This window comes from Bubalus kerabau, chromosome 14 (genome assembly GCF_029407905.1).
Source record: "Bubalus kerabau isolate K-KA32 ecotype Philippines breed swamp buffalo chromosome 14, PCC_UOA_SB_1v2, whole genome shotgun sequence".
Lineage (NCBI taxonomy): Eukaryota > Metazoa > Chordata > Mammalia > Artiodactyla > Bovidae > Bubalus > Bubalus kerabau.
Window position 1 is genome coordinate 73,110,941 of NC_073637.1, and position 21,955 is coordinate 73,132,895.

Below are 21,955 nucleotides of genomic sequence, written 5' to 3' on the forward strand. Positions count from 1 at the left end.
GAGGAATATTGTAAAGAGATCAAAGTAATTAAATACGGAAAGGGACTCATTGGATCTGGTGTTTAGGAGCTCACTGGGTGGCCTTCACAGTAGATCACAAGGTCTTTGGCGAGGGATTAGAATGTACATGGAAAGTCACACCCAGTGATCTGCCTTGAGACCGTAGGATGTCCGATATACTTCTGTAATAAGGGTCATAGTCCTGGCTCTCAGCACAAAGAGATATTTGGCAAAAGCTGACGAAAAGGAGGATATATTTCTGGGCTTTGGATATAATTTTAATTCCAGCTCCTGCTGTACAGTATAATCTTACATACCCAATCAGATTCTCTAAGGCTCACCTGCTTGCCACTGAGACTGCGTGGTCCCCTGTGGGCCCGGGCACTCTTGCCATCTGAAGCTGGCCAGCTGCCTCTCCGGCCAAGTTCAGGTGTGGATGCAGCTGGTCACTGACGCACTGGGCTGGGCTTCCCCACCAGCCATCGAGCGAGCTGGGTGCTGTTCCTGACTTGGAACCTGGGGAGGGAACTCTGTGCATGGTGAAGCTGAGAGGTGGAAGATGGGAAGGGGATGAGTAGATAAATTGGCTCTCCTTCCTCTTGAAGAGACGGCGTTGAGCAGATTTTCTGCACAGGCTGTCTGGAGACATCCCAGGGGGCTGAGTGACTGCACCTGCTGAACTGCCAGCCGTGTGTCTTTGTGGCATATGGTGAGGTGGTGGTCAGTGTGGGGACACCCTGTGGCTTCCCAAACTTGTCATGTCACAGTCCCCTCTCATTCACTCTTCACCGCCTAGGGACCCAATTTTCAAATCAATTATGCCTCTTCAGGCTCTGTTTCCAGGCTGAGACATTTATCTTCCATGTCTCTAAGGATGCTGGTGATTGTGGCAATACCAACAGCAAAACCCAGAACGTTCTAGTCAAGAGCTGAACTGTCTTTTCCAGGGAAGAGTACTAGAGTGGATTGCCATTTCCTACTCCAGGGGATCTTCCCAACCCAGGGATGGAACCCACATCTCTTGTGTCTCCTGCTTTGGCAGGAGGATTCTTCACCACTACACCACCTGGAAAGCCACAGTGGAATACTACTCAGCCATAAAAAGGTAAAATAATGCCATTTACAGCAACATGGATGCAATCAGAGATTATCATAGTAAATACAGTAAGTCAGAAAGAGAAAGACAAACACCGTATGATATCATTTTCGTGTGGAATCTAAAATATGGCAACTTGGGGTTTGTAGATGCAAAATATTACACTTAGAATGGATCAACAACAAGGTACTACTGTATACCACAGGGAACTATATCTGATCTTCTGGGATAAACCATAATGGAAAAGAATATTTTTTTGAAAAAGAATGCATGTATGTGTAAAGCTGAGTCACTTTGCTGTACAGCAAGGGTTGGCACAACATTGTAAATCAACTATATTTCAAAATAAAAAAGACCTGATTCTTTGAACTTGGATTCCTTTCCGGTAGCAGGCAATCCACCTGTGGACCAGAGAGACAGGCCAAGGCCTTGGAAGGCCAGTAGCTGAGCATCAGGGAGTCAGATCACTTGGGTTACATGCATTTTATGTCAAAACACAGGTTCAAAAGCCATGTATGTTATAATTCACTGAACAAATTTAAAATGTAGTTGCAACAGAGGTAACCTCATTGGGTTATTAAAAGATATGTTTCTTTTTATTTTTTTATATTATTATTATTTTTTTTTTACTTTACAATATTGTATTGGTTCAGATGTCCATCAGCAGATGAATGGATAAGAAAGCTGTGGTACATATACACAATGGAGTATTACTCAGCCATTAAAAAGAATACATTTGAATCAGTTCTAATGAGGTGGATGAAACTGGAGCCTATTATACAGAGTGAAGTAAGCCAGAAAGAAAAGATATGTTTCTATAGCCTAGAAAACTACATTCTAAATTTCAAAGCTAATTTCTGTCTTCTCCAGTTCTAAACCATATGTGTCCTGAAACCATGTCCAAAGGGCTTTTTGGAGAATAGGTTTGTCTGTGTCCCATCTCTCAAGGTCCACTGTAAAACAGAATCAGCTGGGTACTGACCAGTGCTGCTCTGGAGGAGAAACAAACAAGATCTAAAGCCAAAGTCTAAGATTGCTCTGAGATTCCAGAAGTTCTCTGATTTGGGAATAATTTGAAACTTTTTTGTGACCCTGATAAAATCTGTGGATTCTCTCTCTAGGAAAAGGCATACACAAATGTGTGAATAAAATGTTGCTTGCTTTTTTTTTTTTTTTAAGGAACCACGGACCTCAGGTTTCATAATATATCAAATCTAATTTTATAGTAATAAAAAGCTCTGACCTTTATTTAGCGTTAACGTCTTTCATCCCAAAATGTGGAACCAGAGCCTGGGTCTCTTTCAAACTGGAGGCCAAAGCTTATGGCAGGCAAGGGTTTTGACTGGCTCTTTTTTTCTTTCCCCTGCACACTCATTTATTCTCTCTGATCCTGCCAGCTCTGGTTTCTGAGCTTGTGAGTGTTGAAACGGGTGAAAAAGAAGAAGAGGAAGGCCAACAAGGAAGACCCTATTGGCAGGTACTGCTGTGGTTTGGCTTTAAGTTGATAATACTATTGCTATTCCATTCCTTATAAGATTTAGTAGACTCCAGAAGAGTAACTGAGGTAACTTTTGTGCAGCAGAGGCTGCTGGTAAAGATTTGGTGAATTACTATCCCTGTGGTTGAGGATCGATGAACTTCATAAAGGAAAGGAATCCTATTGATGTCTCTGGCTTGCTTGGACCATTGCTCTTAGTAATTCTGAACATTTACTAATAGTACAATCTTTCTTTGAAAGAATGGGCATATTTCAATTTGACTTTCCCCATCATTAGCTTGGGATTCCCAGGTGGGGCAGTGGTAAAGAACCCACCTGCCAATGCAGGACATGCAAGAGAATCATGAAGATCCCCTGAAACAGGAAATGTATTCTTGCCTGAAAAGTTCCATGGACAGAGGAGCCTGGTGGGCTACAGTCCATGGGGTCGGGAAGAGTCGAACATGACTGAGCATGCCACCCCATCATTAGCTTTGGAGACGCTAGTCAACTTTAGCTGGAAATTCTCTGTACATATCTTAGCCTGATACCTATTCTCTTTCTCTCTCTCTGTTTACACACACACATGCACACACATACTCCTCACTCTCTTTCTCTACATATACAATCCTTGACACAGCCTCTGGCTATGCTCTGTCTAATTAATGGAGTTGAGCAAACACAAGGAGTCAACACTTGTCACTTTGTACCTTTCTAGATGGATTGGGGGAGAATGTCTAAAGAGCAGAAGGACTGTAGGCCTTGAGACAAAAGAAACCACTTTCCCCAAATTGTCTTTACCCTTTACCAGTCATGAAACCTTGATGAGTCATTTATTATCTTAGTGGTTAGTTTTCTAATTAGAAAAAAATGAGCACAATAATAACCACTCCTGGCCATATTGGATAATCAGGGATAATGTCTATACGGTGTCTGTCTGACCTTTGTATGCACTCAGTGAATGATAGCTATGAAGGTTACTTTGAAAACATACCTCAAGTTCCTTTGGTGCAGATGTTCACAAGCACAATATATCCACACCCCTCCTCAGTCTGTATCAAATATTCAGCGTGGCCTCCAACACATTTACTGCTTTGAGAAACAAAGCAATGCTAAAGCTGAGGCTGTTTTTCGCTTGCACATGTGGTTTCTCATAGTTCAACATGTGTGGCTTGGTTCTTGGATTCCTCTCAGTTCATTATGCAACATCCTGATGTTCCCAAGATGCTGTGTTGGAGAGAGAGTTACATTTAAAACAGACAGAAGGAACAGAGGCTGGCTCAGTGGCGGCGGCAGGAGATGAACTTGACCAGATGTTCCCCAACCTCCCACAGGCTGTGACTCACAGGTGGCCCCTGGTGCTGTGTGCAGGAACTTGGGAGATAACCTGTTCTCCCAGCTGAGTCCTCCATCGTGGTTAGGTCAGAGCCCAGATTTATGAGCTCCTGGAGAGGTAGAGTACAGATGGAGAAAATGTCAACTTTAGCTTTTGTGGGAGGATCAGGAAGGACCTTGAGGAATTGCCATCGCCATGACTTATTGGAGACAATATACTCCTGAACCCTGTCTCTTGTGTGGCTCCCCTCCACTGCTGACTTCTTCCCCTTCTGCCTCTGCACAATAACTGATTATGCCTATGGATTCAATCCTTACTCTTGACATCCTTCTCTATTGATATTTGTTGGAAGCTTCTTTTATCTTCCCTTCTGGATGCATCTGAAATTCCACATGACCATGCATATTCCAGATTGATGGCAGAACTCAGAATATGGTATTGCCTAACTCAGAGAGTTTGCAAATGGAAGTTGCCTTTGCTTTCTTCCCCTCAGTGATCTTGGTCTTGCATCAAATGAACTGTTCTTCTTGGGTGTGCCTTGTGATGCTGATGAAATGTCCTGGTATTGAATAACGTGTCTTGCCACACATTTCTGTATCCTTTGTCTAGGGAAAGGAAGAGAGAGAGAGAGAGAGAAGGAAAAAGATACAAAGGAACTTATTTATGAACAGAACCAGACTGACAAGCATAGAAAACAAATTTATGATGGCCAAATGGGGAAGGCGCTGTGGAAGTGATAAATCAAAAATTTGGAATTAGCAGATACAAACTACTACATATAAAATAAAAAAACAAGGTCCTACTATATAGCACAGGGGACTATATTCAATATTGTGTAATGACCCACAATGGAAAAGAATATGAAAAAAAATATATATATACATACTTCGCTGAACACCAGAAATTAACCCAACATTGTAAATCAACTATACTTCAATTAAAAAAATAAGAAAAAAATATTTAATGTGAGTTGCCTGTTTTTCAATGGAAAACAAATTAAATATTCTAAATTGTTCCTAGAGTGAAAAAAGGCTCAGTTTGGGAAGTAGAACTCACTTTCCACCAAATTCAGACACATCTCTAGAGGTGGTTCTGTTCCACTGCTAGCCTTTTTGGTGTGTGGACTCCCCAGCCTCCATTCTAGCCTGCAGCTGCTGGCAATTTTGCAATGAATCTCCCCTTTAATTAATCAATTGGGGTCCACATGGAGGAGGTCTGTATTTATTGTGTCAAAATTTGACAAAAGCATGCATGAAAGGGAATCAGGCATGCACAAAAAATCCAATTTCTTTTTGACTGTATTCAAATAGCAATCAGAAAGCTGCACACAGGAAACACACAACTGCCTTTGCATAGACAATGAATGTGATTTTTTTTTTCTAAAAAGGGGGGCATGATTGGTTACTAGAATAAACACAATGGTACTATAAGATCAAGAATAGAATAATATGTTTAGGGAATAAAAACAAAGGTCATAAATCTAAGAACTGGAATAACTCAGAGTTGTTAGGCAATGAGCACTATGGTGGGCGGGGGAGCGGTTACCATTCGACACCAACATAAGCAGAAACACAAGTGGAAAATATGTCTTGAAGTGCCATTAGCTCGGAATTGTTTTGCTGACAGAGAGTGAAGGACAGCTGGGGAACAAGGAGGATTTGAAGCCCACTTCCTGGCGCACTCTAAGGCATGTGTAATGTAGGAGAGTGAACATACTTATCTGAAACGGCAGCAGGGGTGGGGTGGCCTCATGTGAGAGCCAAATTCCCATGAAGATGGGCAAGGAGGGGGCTGCTCCATGACCAAGGTCAGCACAGAAGGGTGTTAACAGGGGGAGGGCTTCCAGAAGGAGCAGCTACACCATGGAACACATTTTGCTTTATTATTTGCTACATGCCACATGCCAATATATGTTGCAATATTTGTGTGCCAAGATGTATGTTGCCAATATGTGTGTGTATGTGTGTAAGTATGTATGTTTGTATATATATAGTCTATAACCTTACAAGTTTGTCAGTTTTAATAATGAAGTAAAGTTTCCACAACTCAAAGCATTTGCAAAGGCTAGAAAATCTCTGTAAACAAGATACCTTTTTAAACTATAAATTGGCTGAATGAAACCAAACCGAAAAGGAAACTGAAAATGATACAAGACTTTCTCTGGATAAATGAGTAAATGAGTGTCGTGCGTTTACACACACACACACACACACACACACACAAATATGACAAGTCTGGACAAAATAAAAGAAGGCAGTTGGAAACTGATGCGGTTGTGCAGAAGCGTCTATCTAGATTCCCAGGGCTCCGCAATAACCTGGTTTCTACTTTTTCTAACCCTGATCTCCAAGGTCAGACAGTGCCACTAACAGGGCCTCTCGGGCCGAGTTCCTGGCCGGAGGGTCAGGAGGAGAGAGAGGGCGACGACTCCCGCCAGGACGATCAGGGTACAGCCGGGGTGGGTGGGTTTTCTCTCTCTTTTTTTCCCGCCTCATCTACTGTTTCTCCCTCGTTAGAAATGACGCTGCTGACAGTGTTCTTTCTCGGCAGTTTGCACGCCCCGGAATGTGCTGAAGTCGTCTGGCAGTGCCCGCGAGGAGGGCAATCATCTTCGCAGACGCCCGGCCTCCGCACCTGCGCCTGCCTCCAGCGCGGGGTCGGCGGCCCTCAGCTCGGCGGTGCCTTCTCCCCTCGCTCCGCTCAGCCCCGGGCCAGGCGGCTCGCGTCCCCCTGGGGAGCGGGCCCTGAGGGATGTGGGGTGAGTGGGCGGGAGACCCAATCCTTGCTGGCCCGTGTACCCTCAGTTCCGAATGTACTGGGCTCCTGGGAGGGCCTGAAGGCTTCTTCTATGAAGAGTAATGGGCTATGTCACGCAGAGAGATGAGAAAACAGACCTCTTGGCTCTGTCTGGTAGAACCAGAGGTGAAGTCCAAACTGCAGGGTAGGAAGCAGCTGCCACGTGCGGGACTAACTTCTATTTCTTGTGGACTGTTCTCAGAAACATCACCAAAGGTGTATTCCAAATGGGGAGCAAAGCCACTGCTTGAAAGACAGTCCATCAAGTGTGACAGGCAGTGACTGATGGACCGAGTCCTCTCTGCTCAGGGACACTGCTGACGGGACGCCTAGGCCGGCTCCCAGGAGCTCCCAGGGGAAAATGTAGGAGACAAGCACTTTCTGTTACAGAAAACAGGTACTCCAAGAATTAAGGGGAGGGTTTGTTAGCTGAGGGACGTGGATAGGATGTCAGATGGGGAACGAAAGGTAGGGTCAGTTCAGAGGCAGACAAAGAAGGATCACGAGAGAGCATGGATTTTAAATTCTTCCAGCCCACATCGGATTTGTTGGCGTGAAGGAGACTTGTTAAATCAGGAGCCTCCTTCACCAAGACAGTGGGAAGGGGCAGGTTTGCAGGGGGGAAGGAGTTACCCTACCACTCGGGTTCCTGCCCTGCAGAGAGACTCAGAGAGTAGGAACAAATATGAAAAGGCTGGAGAGGATGAGCTAGAGATGGAGGGAGGGATTAATGACTCCCCCAAAAGGGGAAATTAGATCTTGAAATTTCAAGAACTGAGACACTGTTGTTCTTAGAAAGCTTAAGAAAATGTTACACCAGTGTTTTAACAGGTGTGATTTCACCTGCTTAACAGCTGGAAAGAAGCCTGGAAAGGAGTCCCTGTCTTGGGCTGCGGCTTGAAGAAGAGGAGGTAAGGGAAATCAAAGAGCAAGTGAGGAAATGACTTCAAGGTGAACAGCATCACATAGCCTTCCTTTTTGCTGCTGGGACTTAAAAAAAAAAAAAAAAACTATCTGTACAGTGATTCGAATTATTTGGAATCTTTTAAAATGAGTTAGCTACTTTGTTGTCTTGTTGCAGCAAGGAATACTTTTCCCTGATGGAAATGCTAGTGAAGAGGCTGTACGGTATGGAGCTGCTATTGTTCTCTTAAGGAAATTCAATCTTTACATCTCTGATAAAGTAACAAGCCCCTGAAAGCATTTTTGGGAGATGGGAGGGCATTCTCAGCTCCCAGCTGCCGTGTTGTACTTTTGCCTCTCCCACTGGCCTCCAATGAGCTGTCCTATCTGAAAAGTCCTCTTTTTGCTGTACACCACAGCTTTCTACTCCTCTCCACACCCATGGCAAATGTCCACACTAAAATGCCCCACGTCTTTCACCTGGGCACTAGCGTTTCCTCTTTCACCCCAAACAGCATCATTTAAACATTCGTCTAAGAGTTGGGATTGCAATGATGCATGAGACACAGTCCCTGCTTTTAAGTTCCCCTTAGTCTAGTTAAAGGAGCAGGACAAGCAAGCTGATAAGGGAAGTATTATTTTAGTGCCAAGAAATGGAGAGGTTTTCAGTACACATCAGAGGGCCACCCAACCCAGGCCCAGTTCAGGGGTGATTTTCTGGAGAAAGAGGGGTGCCACATTAGTTAAAGGAAGCAGGTGAAAAGGAAGGGACCCATACGGCAGCCTGGAGGTGTGGGTGAGCATGGCACATGGAGGGAACTGTGAGAGTTTCTGAATAACATAGCCTCAGGAAAGTGGGTAACAGGAAGACAGTAGCTGAGCAAGGAGACAGGAGCCGGCTGTGTTGGGTCTGTGTAACATTCATTTGTCATTGTCATTCATCTGTTCATGGTTTTGGGTATTTGCTATGCACAAAGCAAGAGACTAAGCACCATATCTTTAAGGGAGCTGAGAATAATTTCAAAAATTTGTTAATGAGAAAGATCACAGGTGAGGTGATGGTTCTGGATGCAGAGAGGAGAAAGCAGTTGATGCCTACGTACTGACCGGCTTCCTCGTCTTGCCCCGGCTGTCCCCAGAGCCCATCTGCCCCCAGAGCCCATCTGCAGAGTGCAGCCTCCGTGACCCTGCAACTGCATGACAGGTTATCTTTCCTCTTCCCTTATGTAAATATAACTGTGGAAAGGACGGTGGAGCACTCAGTAGTGAGAAAATGAATCAGGGACTGAGTAGAAGCAAGCTAGATGGTTGAGCAATTTTCTTAAATGATATATGAAAGGAGAATCTTGAAAAGGAATAGGATTTGACTTGACTCCTTACTCAGAACTAATAAACATGCTGGGCGATGTGCACTCGGTGGACCATCAATGCATTAGGAGCTATAATCTAGTTGGGTTTCTACAAAGTAACTCCAAGAGAAATGAAAAATGAGGGTGTTCGATTTCTGCAGAATCAATTTTTGAAAAAAAAAAAAAAGTAGTGAATAATGGATGCAATAGAATGGAATAACTGAATAATACAATGGGAAGGAATTAAGAGCCAAAAAGGGAAAAGACTGTTCGAAGATAATCTGATCCATGGCAAAGGGTTATAAACTACCCTTTTTAGCAATAAAGGTACTTGGCTGGGGAAAAGAATAAGAAAAATAAAAAGTAATTTAAGATGAAAAAAATAGGCACATGAAATATTAAACACTTGGGCCATGCAAAATTGAAAAGATGGAGCAAAATTAAAATAATATATAAACTTGACAGTTCCCACTTTTTTTTAAAAGCCATGTTGCTTCAACCTGGCTCCAAAAGTACTGCTACCTTCCTGATGGCCCCCGCTCAAAGCCCCTTGGCGGAAACGCTGAGATCTGCTAGACTTTCCTTTCTCTGTCTCCTTAGGCAACTCAGAGTTACCCCTTCTCTCTGCATCCACCAGGCCAGCCACTCAGTTGGACGAGTTCCTGCTCCTGTTCTTGGAATTCTGGGATAAGAGAGTGCCTGCTTCTGAGAGAGCTGGCCAAGGTTCTGGAGATAAGATGATGAAGTGCGTTAATGGATAATGAAGGCTCAAAAGAGTATGATCCTCTTCTTCCGGACTCTGTGTTCTGGTGCCATCAAACTCCTTTTGCCTTTTGATCTTTTCTCTCAAAGGATTTCTCTGTCTCAGTAGTCCTTGAAGTATAGCTCCCAGATCAGCTGCGTCTGCGTTACCTGGGGACTTACTGGTGGTGGTGGTTTAGTTGCTCAGTCGTGTCCGACTCTTGCGACCCCGCGCACTGTAGCCTGCCAGGCTCCTCTGTCCATGGGATTCTGCAGGCAAGAACACTGGAGCTTATTAAGAATGCAGATTTTCAAGTCCCACTCCAGCCATACCAAACAAGAAGCTCATTCCGGGTGAGGCTTAGAAGTCTGTGTTATGGGAGTTCTGACATAGGTGCTTCTGATGTTCATTCACCTGTGAGAAGCCCTGCTCTGTCTTCAGCCCAGCCTGTCCTGGCCCCTTCTATTCCCACCAAAGCCCACCCCAAAGCCCAGGGCTTGACACACGTGCTGTTTCTTAATCCTCAAAACAACCCTACGAAATATGTCTTTGTTATTTGTCATTTGCTCAGAAGACAAAACTGAGACTATTTGGAGAAGATGCTTGCCCTTGGAATAAGTCATATGTTAGGAAAGAACTGAAATTTGAGTCTATGTCTGGTCAATTCCCAAGTCTACCCTGCTTTCTCTACATGTTGACATTTTCTCTGAGCATCACAGCCTCTTTTGACTTTTCATTTTCCAATCAACAATTTCTCCCTTTTTAAAGTCTCCTATATCTACTTCAAAATACTTCTGTACTTGTCTGCCCTTTGCTTCCTCCTGCTTGGAGAGAGGGAAGGAGGCTGTTTTCTAAAGGCAAGTCTTCCAGTCTATGCTCTTCATGGAGATTCTTCTTCCTCCCTTGTCTCTCTGCCGTTTCTCTTTCCCTCTGCTTTCTCTTCATTAGCCCTTCTGATCCTGTTCATCTCTTCCCCAAATTAGTTGTCTTTTTCCTCCTTTCATTTGTAACCACCAGACTCCCTTGTCTTCCCCCCCTCCTTTTTTTTTTTAATATTCTCTCACTGAGTATCTCACCCATTCCCAGGATTTCTTTTTGGATGAAATTCACATCTATTTCCAGTCTTGCTTCTTTCACTTGGTCCAGATCCATGAATCAAGCTTCTTCCTGGACTTTGTATTCATCCTCAGCCCAATGTGCCTAAAACAGAGCTGATGGTCTTTCTCCAGATCTGCTCCCTATCTGCTTAGCGAGATCATTCTCTCTCCATTCTGTCAGGAGGGGAATCTTGTACTCAGCCTTCTCTTTCACACTGTTTATCCAGTCAGTCTTCTCTAAATGGTCTTCAGATCCTGTCCTCTTACTTACATCTCCCAACCAGACTGCAAGCTCTTTGAGGGATGAACAGGATCTTATTCCCCTTATCTCTCTACATCTAGCTTATTGCTTTGCAGGTTAAAGGTGCTCAAAAATTATCAGGTGAATGTATAGAAAAATTAAAGGATTAAAAAGAAACGCTTGTTATTCTCAGAGGGAGAGGGGAGAAATAGACCCTCTAAAGGTAAGTTAAAATGATTTATTGACAGCCAAGGTGACTGTTAAAATGCTTGCTGAATTATTAGTCCCAGAGAGCAAGAGGATGGAGATCTGAAAGACATATCAAATAATGAATCAAAGGATGGTCCCTGTAGCCTTCTGTTAAGAGGCAGAGATATTTCAGCATCTTAAGAATCAAGTATTACAATCTTTTATGAGACTAGAAAATCATTGTAGGTCTCATAAATTTCCCTCTTCTTATTGTTCCAAAGCCTTAATTTAGGATGAGTCACTCCATAAATCTAGGCAAAGATGACTAATGATTATAATAACAATATCATAAATTATATAGTGTCTTTCCTCCAAAGGAAAACTGGATCTAATTTATTCTCACAGTATTCCCTATCGGTTTCTAGGGCCCGGGATCATTATTTCTATTCTTCAGCTGGAAGGTATGGAAACTTGCCTTCCTGCTTTTCCTCATTGCCATTCCATACACTATGGCTGTATCCTTATGCCTAGCCAAGTTTACTTCCAATTGGATTCCAACTGTTTCCTCACCTTCTTCAGTCGCCAAGACTTAGATGGATTTTCTTTCCTTCTGTTTGTTATACCACATTCCCAAGCTGATATAAGAACAGTATTATAACTTATTAATTGCCTAATGTTGCCTAAGAAATTCAGAAAATTTAACCAAAGGTGAATTAAAAAAGTAAAAATCTATGCAAAATAAATAGTAGGTCACTTCCCTGGTGGCTCAGTGATAAAGAATCCAACTGTAATGCAGGAGATGTGGGTTTGATCGCTGGGTTGGGAACATCCCCTGGAGAAGGGAAGGGCCACCACTCCTGTATTCTTGCCTGGAGAATTCCACGGACAGAGGAGCCTGGTGGGCTACAGTCCACGGGATTGTAAAGAGTCAGACATTACTGAATGACTAACACACAGTGCAACAACACTTTCTTATAATAATGATAATGTAATCCTCTTTTATAACAGATTTTAACGTTATTGCAATTGAAATTTTCCTGTTTGATATATTTATTTCAGATAGCCCAGCCTACTCTTTTCTATTGGCTATTAACTACAGTGAAACAGGAATTAGGCACTTCAATCAACTATTTATCAACTTGTACTTTGGCCACCTGATTCGAAGAGCTGACTCATTGGAAAAGACTCTGATGCTAGGAGGGATTGGGGGCAGGAGGAGAAGGGGACGACAGAGGATGAGATGGCTGGATGGCATCACCAACTCCATGGACATGGGTTTGAGTGAACTCCGGGAGTTGGTGATGGACAGGGAGGCCTGGTGTGCTGCGATTCATGGGGTCGCAAAGAGTCGGACACGACTGAGCAACTGAACTGAACTGAACAAGAAGGATATTAAGCACATATTTACTAAGTGATATGGTTAAAGTCACAGGTTCAATAATACTTATAATAGTACTTGAGTCATTAGAGCATGGATCCATATCTTTCGATATTGTTTTATATTTGGCCCATAAATCTATTATTTTATAAAAATTTAAGCAGAACTTTAGAACATTTTCCCTAGTAAACACTAGTAATGAGTTAATCTTGAATAATTATCTTAGGAATATAATGGCAGAACACAATGCCTTGGATTTTAAGAATTATTTCTTTATGAATTCAATTTGCTTTGCGTATATTATTTTTAAATAACTTTATAAGATAGGAAAAGACATAGTCTTATCTTTGCCATCAGAGATGGAGTTGATAATACTTCATTCATCCATTCATTTGTTCTAAAAATATTTGTTGGTTGCCAGTTGTATGCTAGAGGTCTGCTAGGTGCTGAGTATGTAATGTGTTAGTCACTCAGTTGTGTCTGACTCTTGGTGACCCCATGGGCTGTAGCCCGCCAGTCTCCTCTGTCCATGGGTTCCTCCAGGCAAGAATATTGGAGTGGGTTGACAGTCCCTTCTCCAGGGGATCTTCCTGACCCAGGGATCGAACCCAGGTCTCCGGCATTGCAAGCAGATTCTTTACCATCTATGCTACCAGGGAAGCCCAAGTATGTAATAATGGACAAATTAAATAGTCCTTTTCCTTGAGGAGCTTAGAACAAGATCCAGACATTAAGTGAAGAAACACATAAAATGATGCATACCTTCAGATTATGATACGTGTTATGAAGCAAAGAACTGAGAGGTATTCAAAAAGGTCCCTTTGATAAAGAAAACTTTGCTGTGAGATGAAGAGCAGGAGTTAGGCTGAGTGTCGTGTAGATGACTCAACATGTATAAATGGCTGGAATGCAGCTGAGAACCTGCAAAGCAGAGCATGGACTGATGGCAGTGAGAGGGGAGGGAAGTGTCTCAGGAGGAGGCAGAGGAAGAGGCAGGAAGGGACCCTGCCAAATAGGACGTCATCTTATTGTTCATAGTGAGGGAAATCAACCTTGAATATTCACTGGAAGGACTGAGGCTGAAGCTGAAGCTCCAATACTTTGGCCACTTGATTTGAAAAGCTGACTCATTGGGAGAGACCCTGATGCTGGGAAAAATTGAGGGCAGGAAGAAACAGAGGATGAGATGGTCGGATTGTGTCACTGACTCAATGGACATGAGTTTGAGCAAACTCCGGGAGATGGTGATGGACAAGGAAGCCTGGCGTGCTGCGGTCTGTGGGTTGCAAAGAGCCAGGCACGACTAAACAACAACAAAAAAGGGTTTGAGATGTTATTTTAAGTGCAAAGGAAAACCACTGAAAGATTTTAAGCAGAAGAATAGGCAGAATCAAAATTTTATTTTAAAGGAGCCTAATGTTGCTTTGAGGAAGCATAGATTAGAGAGGTGTGAGAGTGAAGGGCCAGTTAGGAAGCTCACAAGTCAATCTAGATGCGTAAATTTCAGGGCAGTCACCAGAGCGGTGGGCAGATTTAAGCTACATTTTCAAATCACTTGAGTAGAACTTAGTGGTGAATTGGAAGGAGCTGAGGTGAGCAATGTGGGAAAAGGAGGTGCTCTAAGTTACTGAGTCTCCGAGGTTACAGCAAGAAGGAGCCTTGGATGCTATTGATTTCATGCCCCATTTCAGAGAAAACAGAATTGAGTTTCCATGAGGTGAGGTGATTTACCCACATAAGCAGTGAATTTATTATAGTTAAAGAAATAAATGTGTTCAAGGTCGAGAGGAATAGGCAGGGGAATTAAATATAGTCTGTTTATATCTAATTCTTATCTCTAAGAAAAATACTTGGACAACTATGATGAGAAATGCACCACTGATTTTATAAATATTTGCAAGGGGTCTGAGCATGTAGGAAAACGTTTCCAGTTCCTTTCCATGAACTTCTAAGTGACTCATTGGTTGGGAGAGTGGTCTCAAATGATACTTAGTCTTTGATATCGGCTTCCCTGCTGGCTCAGAGATAAAGAGTCCACCTGTAATGCAGGAGATGAGGGTTTGATTCTTGGGTGGGAAATATTCCCTGGAGGAGGGCATGGCACCCCACTCCAGTATTCTTGCCTAGAAAATCCCATGGATTGAGGAGCCTGGTAGGTTATAGTCCTGGAATTGCAAAGGGTCAGACATGACTGAAGTGACTGAGGAAAAGCACAAGTTCTTGATATTCAGCCCGGGTTTTCACTTGTGCGACGTCAGATGCTATATTTTATTTGAAAATATAATAGAAGCTAGTATTTCCTGATCTGCCTCTTAAAAGAAGACAGGGAGCTTTATTCTTTATGTGAGTTATGTTCATCAATGCAAATTTTAATTTTTGTTTTTCTTTCTTGCTGATGCAAAAAGAATTGACTGCTGAGAAGTGAATCACAGCCCTTAGCCCTGCTTTGGTTGATGTAGCCTGTTCTTGGAAAGTTTGACTATTTGTTAAAATAAATAGTAATTTTCAATGATCCTCTTTGGCAGCATGAGGCTCATATTCAATGATAAGAATAACTATTAATGTTTTAATAATAATAGCTAAAACAAACAGAGCCATTTCCTATATGCCAGGTGCTGTATCAAGACTGTTAACATACACTCTTTGCAAAGTCATACAGCTAATGTTGACAGAGCTGACCTTCAAGCCCAAGTCTTTCTGACTATAGATCCCATGTCCAAACCTATTCACTTGTACATCCATTCATCCATTCAGTAAATGTCAAGCAACTGTGTGCTTGGACTGTTCCAAGAGCTGGGAATATTGCCATGAAAATATGGACAAAAATCCCTGCTTTCATGAACTTATATTCTACTTGGGGGCAGAAATGGTTAAGGTAACTAAGCAAAATAAATAAGTAAAGTATATACTGTGTTAAAAAGCCATGAACGCTATGGAGAAAAATAAATGCAAGTGAAAGGAGGTGTTGAAAATGTAAATTGAAGAGCTAGAGAGAGCGTTTCACTGAGAAGGTAATATTTGAGCAAGGTCTTCAAGGAGAAAAGGGCTGAGTTCCGTGGCTCTGGAGAAGAAGAACATTCCAAGCAGAGGGAATAGCAGTTCAGGGCTCTCCCTTAGGAGCTGCCCGGCATGTTTGGGCATGAGCAGAGAGGCCAGGGTAGAGGCAGGGGGTGGAGTAATTTGTTGAGAGTAGATGCCGTTAGTGATGGAAGGCCAAACTGTCCTGTCGGGTATTTCAAGCCAGGGTAAGTTTTTTTTTTTTTAAACTGTATAAGATATACAAAAGTCTTGTATCAGAATTCTATTTGTCATGCTGGTATGAGGTTAGGCTTGTTCACATTTCACTGGGTGTCTCTGAGAGGCTTGCGGTTCAAGATGGAGGAGTAGAGGGACCAGCGCTCATCTTTTCCTGTGAGAGCACTAGCTGTCCAGCAACTAGCTGTTGAACAACCATTGGCAGGAGGGCGCTGGGACCCACCAAAAAAAGATAACCCACGTCCAAAGAAAAAGAAGAAGTCAGAGCGACGCAGATGTCTCTGAGAATTGACAAACGACGATGACACTGCTCTCTGGGCTTTTCTGATATCCTGAGGAAAGCTATGGTTTTTCCAGTGGTCATGTATGGATGTGAGACTTGGAACCAAAAAGAAAGCTGAGCGCTGAAGAATTGATGCTTTTGAACTGTGGTGTTGGAGAAGACTCTTGAGAGTCCCTTGGGCTGCAAAGAGAGCAAACCTAAATCCTAAAGGAAATCAGGCCTGAATATTCATTGGAAGAACTGATGCTGAAGCTGAAACTCCAATACTTTGACCACCTGATGTGAAGAACTGACTCATTGGAAAAGACCCTGATGCTGGGAATGATTGAAGGCAGGAGGAGAAGGGGATGACAGAGGGTGAGATGGTTGGATGGCATCACAGACTCGATGGACATGAGTTTGAGTAAACTCTGGGAACTGGTGGCAGACAGGGAGGCCTGGCATGCTGCGGTCCATGGGGTCGCAAAAAGTCAGACACGGCTGAGCGACTGAGCTCAACTGAGGAAGCAGGGTTGATGTAGGAAGTTAGTTGTGTGGCTGAAATTTTGGTAGTCAAGTGGAGGGTGGGTTTTAGTCAACTTTGCAATTTGTCTGTCAATCCAATATTTATAGTGCTTTAGAGCAGTGTTTTTTGAACTCAAACATGCACATCCACTACCTTGCTGGTGTGAACAAGCAGATTCTCATTCAGTACGTCTGGGGTGGAGTCCAGGAGCCTGCATCTTTGACAAGCTCCCAGGTGAAGTCAGCGCTGCTTAGGTTGTGGCCCATACCTTGAGAAGCAGGACTTTTTAGAGTCTGCGGAGACTTTTCTATCCATCATCTCATTTTAATTTGGCTCTTCATCAAAACCCTGAGTTAATTGGTTCAAATATTATCATCTTCATTTACAAATGAAGAAATTGAAGCTCAGAGGGGGGTGAGATGACCTGGTGGAGGTCATATGGCCAAATGGTGGAGCCGTGACTTGAATTAGTTCCCTGGCTTTCAGACAACAGCTGCCCTTGATGGCTTTTAAGCTCTGATACATAAAAGCACGCTAATGAATGTTTTTGGCTGGTGCTCGCACACACTCTCACACACACACACACACACACACACGTGCGAGGCCAGGGCTGGGGAGGGGTAGAGAGGGGGATGATATAGCCTCACTGAAGCTGCAGCTGCCCAGAGGCCCGCCTTGGCAGCAGTCTCTGGAAATGATCCAGTCATCGCACCATGCCCTGGAAAAATGTCCTCCCATGTGCTTCTCTTCAGTGCAAGACTGGCCCCCACCTCTGGCTGGGAACATTTTCTCCACGTGTACTTTACCCATGAGCTAAACTGCATGGACCTCTGAGGTAATCTGGTCCCACGCTCATGCCCAAGTCGCAGAGTTATTTACTGTCAAGCTGGAAAATACTGCTCTTCTCACCCAAGGAGAGCGCTGTTCTCAGAGCTGAAGCACATCGCTTCATACTGAGCTCCAGCTTTCGGGGATGAGCGGAAATCTTTGAAGCGTTTCCAACCAAATCCGTGGGGAGGTGAACAGATTTTTCAGCTGCAGGATTCCAGGTGAAGGAAGTGTGCCCCCACTTGTTTACAAAGCAGTGCAGCAGCTGTTCGGAGGCCCCCACTCCCCTGGACACACAGGCGTTTGGAAGCTGTACGGAGCCCTCCAGACAGTCTGCTCAGGCACCCCCCAAACCCCACCCCGAGCCCTCATCACCGTCAGCCACCGTCAGCGCAGAGAGCTCAGTGCCGGAGTGGCACGAGGGCCACGCCTGGCTTCCCGGATTCAGTGTCGCTGGGCTTTTTTTATTAATGTTAAAAAAACATCAGGCTGCCTCTCAATATGATGCTTCGAGAAAAACGACTCACACCCTTTCTTGCCTCCTAAGCCCTACTGAGAAACTTGGCTTCAGAGACACGGGCATGAGTTTCCTGGCCGCTGCTGTGAGAGGAGCTCTATCCTCCTGCCTCTGCCAGTGTGCCCGCCCTTACAGACTCAGCCCCTGTTCTGTGTCCTCTGCCGGGTGCTTCTGGGACACACGGTGCACAGCGATGGCTCACTTTCCTAATTCCTAGGACTCGAAGGGTTTTACTGCTATGGGGCATCCATCCTGCACTGCCTTAGATGGTTACAGTAAAAATGGAGATGGCAACAGCTAGCCTCTACAGTGTAATTCCCATTCATTCCACATTGTGCTAAGCACTTTGCATGAATTGTCCCATATATTCTCAAAATGGACCTCATCAGGTTGGTACTATCATCTCCATTGTAAGATGAGAGAACTAAGGCATAGAGAAATTAGGACTGGAGTTTGCCCAAGGTCATATAGCTCCTAAATCTGAGTCCAGACTAGAATTAGGTGTGTTTGGATACTTTTTATCTTTCAAATATGTAAAGATAATGCCACTTCTGTTATTATGCTGTTAAATCTCTCTGATGAATAGCAGTCTTTAATAAACATCCCTGTATGTCAGCAACAGCTACTCTGAAGGCACTTCACCTTAATGCTACTACTTAATACTACTGCTATGTTAGCAATTACAGGGACTCAAATGATTAGGTAGCTGTAGTGGAATGTATTGTGTGTATTGTGTTTGGTTGCTTGCTTCAGATATCTTTGGAGAAACCACCGTGTTTCCATTCTTAGTCCTTGTGATGGGGTTTAGTGTGAACTTCTTGCCCCCTCACTCCAAGCTGGCACTTGGTACTTGCCGATTAGAATAGTCCATACCACTGGACATAGGGATGGATAAGGAGACTGATACAAGAGCATCAATTTGAGACTGTGGGTACAGAGAATTATATAAGCCTGAGTCTACCTGGGGCCTCCTTTGCCCCCATCTGAGTACAACCAGCCTAAGAAGAAAGCCAACATTGGAGAGAGTAGGACTGAGACACACAGAGATACAGTTTTAATGAGAAATTTGAACCCTGGGATCCAGCTGAGACTTATTCCTAAATTTTTTTCATTTATAAAACAAATGCCTCTTCTGTTTTTGCTTAAGTTATTTTTGAGTTGGGTATTTTTCACCTTATAGTTGCATGAGTCATGACTAATACAATCCATTAGGGAAAAACTTCACATTAAATGACAAAGAAGACGTAACTAGATACATTATTTGGTCCTGGATGGTTGCATCCTGGTCCAGGAGAAGTGTGACATTAGTGGACCAGTTGGCAGAGTTTGAATATGGCCAGTAGATTAATTAGTGGTGTTTATTGGTGTTATTTGGAGAAGGAAATGGAAACCCACTCCAGTATTCTTGCTGGGAAAATCCCATGGACAGCGGATCCTAGAGGGCTATAGTCCATGAGGTCGTAAAAGAGTTGGATGCGACTTAGCAACCAAACAGCAAGTATCAAAGCACATGGCCCCTTTTCCTTTAAATAGCAGTCATTGACCAGCAAGGGTTTGCTCTTTTTAAATCTAGATTTTAGATTTTAATCTAGATTTTCTGCAATGATTGGGGTGTTCTAGAAATGGTCAAGATCTGTACTGTCGCATGCACTGCTGAGCACTTGAAAACTGGCTATTGCAACTGAAGAACTGAATCTTTCATTTTACTTACTTTTACTTAATTGAAATTTAAATAACTACATGTGGCCAATGGCTATCCTATTGGGTAGCAAAGATCTAGACCATCTTTGCACTACATGAACGAATATACTAATGCCTGATGACTGCAATAGGTGGAATGACCAAAGAATCACAACTTCTCCACCCTGTCTCTGGTGGCTTCCTAGGATTCCTTTCTGTTTCTGAATCCAAAACTCATGTTCTTCCCCCTGGAGAGAGCTCAGAGAGGTGAATTACTTGTACAAGTCTTCTTACGGCAAAGGCCTTATCTGCTCAGCTTGTGCAATGGTAGGTGAAGGAAAACCCCCACTTTTCAAACATAGCTATCCTGCTCTGGTTCCTCCACCCTGAGAGCTGTGTGAGACAGGCCCTGGGATGTCATTACAGCTCCTCATGGTCCAGATCACGCTAACTCTTTTGGCAGAAATGAATAAAGAAAAATAGACACAGCAATATCCAGATTATTCTTATTTGTCACCTACGTCTTCTAAGTTTGCCGAAAGAAGGTGGAGACAAGTCTTAAGATATTACTTAACTAGAAAGTCATCTAGTTGTTAAGAGTTTCAGGCATTTAGATTCTGATTCCATCATTTAGCACGTGTGAGACCTCTGTGGTGTTATTTATCCTCTAAGAATGATGGGTTTTTGCAATTGAAACAAGGGGATCGGTAGTCTTTATCTCATGGTGGCTTAGTGGGTACTAAGTAAGACAGTACATATGGAAGACGGAGCAGAGTGCTCCATAACCATCCAGTGTCCTCACTGTTTCACACTATTGCTGACATCCACAGGGTAATGAAAGTAATAACGTGCACAACGCACAGTGACGATTCCCTAACAACTTCCCACACTAGGGCTCTGCACTAGCCTGCAGCATCTTTGATCTGAAATTTTGCTGCAAGTCTGAATGGAGATTCTCACCACGAACGGCTGAGTATCGACGAAGTAAAGTAAATGAAGATCTATGGTCAGAAAGATGAATGTCTGTCTGGCTCTGTTGCTGCTTTTCACTGGTCGGCACCTTCCTTTTCATCTTTCAAATGTGTCAAGGGTTCTTGCCGGTGGAGTTTCAAAACAGTTGTTGCTCTTCTTTTCTCTAAGGCTGAAGCACTGAACACTTTGAAACCTAGTGAGGAGGCCAGGTCCTTGCTCAGGGTGCCAACCTAGATGCTGTTCAAAATAATTTGATTGGAGTTCAGGAAGCATTTATTCTAAAAATTACTGCACACCTCCTGCATTATGCGGGCTGCTGAAGACCTAGTAATGAACAAAATGGACACAGTGTACAGCTACCCTCATGGAGTTTGTGATCCAAGAGGTTGCCTGATGACTCGACATGGGAGATGGTTTCGCACCTTCTTTGTAGGATACCGGTCATCTTCCCCGAATCATTTTCTCATTAGGTCAACACCACTGATGAAGCCTGCAGGTATGGGTACATGGGTTGAGAGAACATTATTTGTTTAGATGCGGAAGCTTATCTTGAGTTTTTTATTCTCATCATGCAAAGGCAACACTTCCAGGTTTACAGGCAGTAATTTAATGGCTGGATTCATGTGTAATGGTGCAATCCCATCCATTAGAGGAAGGAGGAGCCTTGTAAGGTCATATTGTCACATATTTTAGTCCCACAAATTGTCAGCTCATCTTATCCAGATTTCTGTCATACTCACGTTAGAATAGAGAGGAAGCATCTCAGCATATAAACACTGGGAAGCATGTTCACTGGCATCAAATATCTCCATCGCTAGAGTATCCATTTAGAGTATTCCTCCTGTGAACATGAACGCAGTACCCCTGCTATGCCAGACACTGGCAGGATTTTGGAAGCACTGAGTTTACTTGGTTCTCTGGGAGGCATCTGTTTTCACTAGTTTGAGAGTAATGTGGTTCTGTAAATTTATACGTTCACAAAAATTCTTTTAATGGGACCCTGTTCCCCATTTCCCAAAACTGCTATATTAGGATTGCAATAAAAGAATTAAGGGATCAATGGTGTGCACAATCAGGCTTTCATGTCTCCTGATCTCTTTTGACTTAATTCCATCATGGGTGACCACAGTGTACAACTGTGATAACTCAAGAAGACAAACACGTGGAAGTTTTGACCTCCCTTAGCTCCTTTTACTTTAGTGGACACATTGAGTCATGTGCCCTATTAAGCACCATGAACAATAATGTGTGTTTGCGTGGACTGTCTTACATCCTTCCAACCCCATTCCTCTGACATAGGTATTATATTTG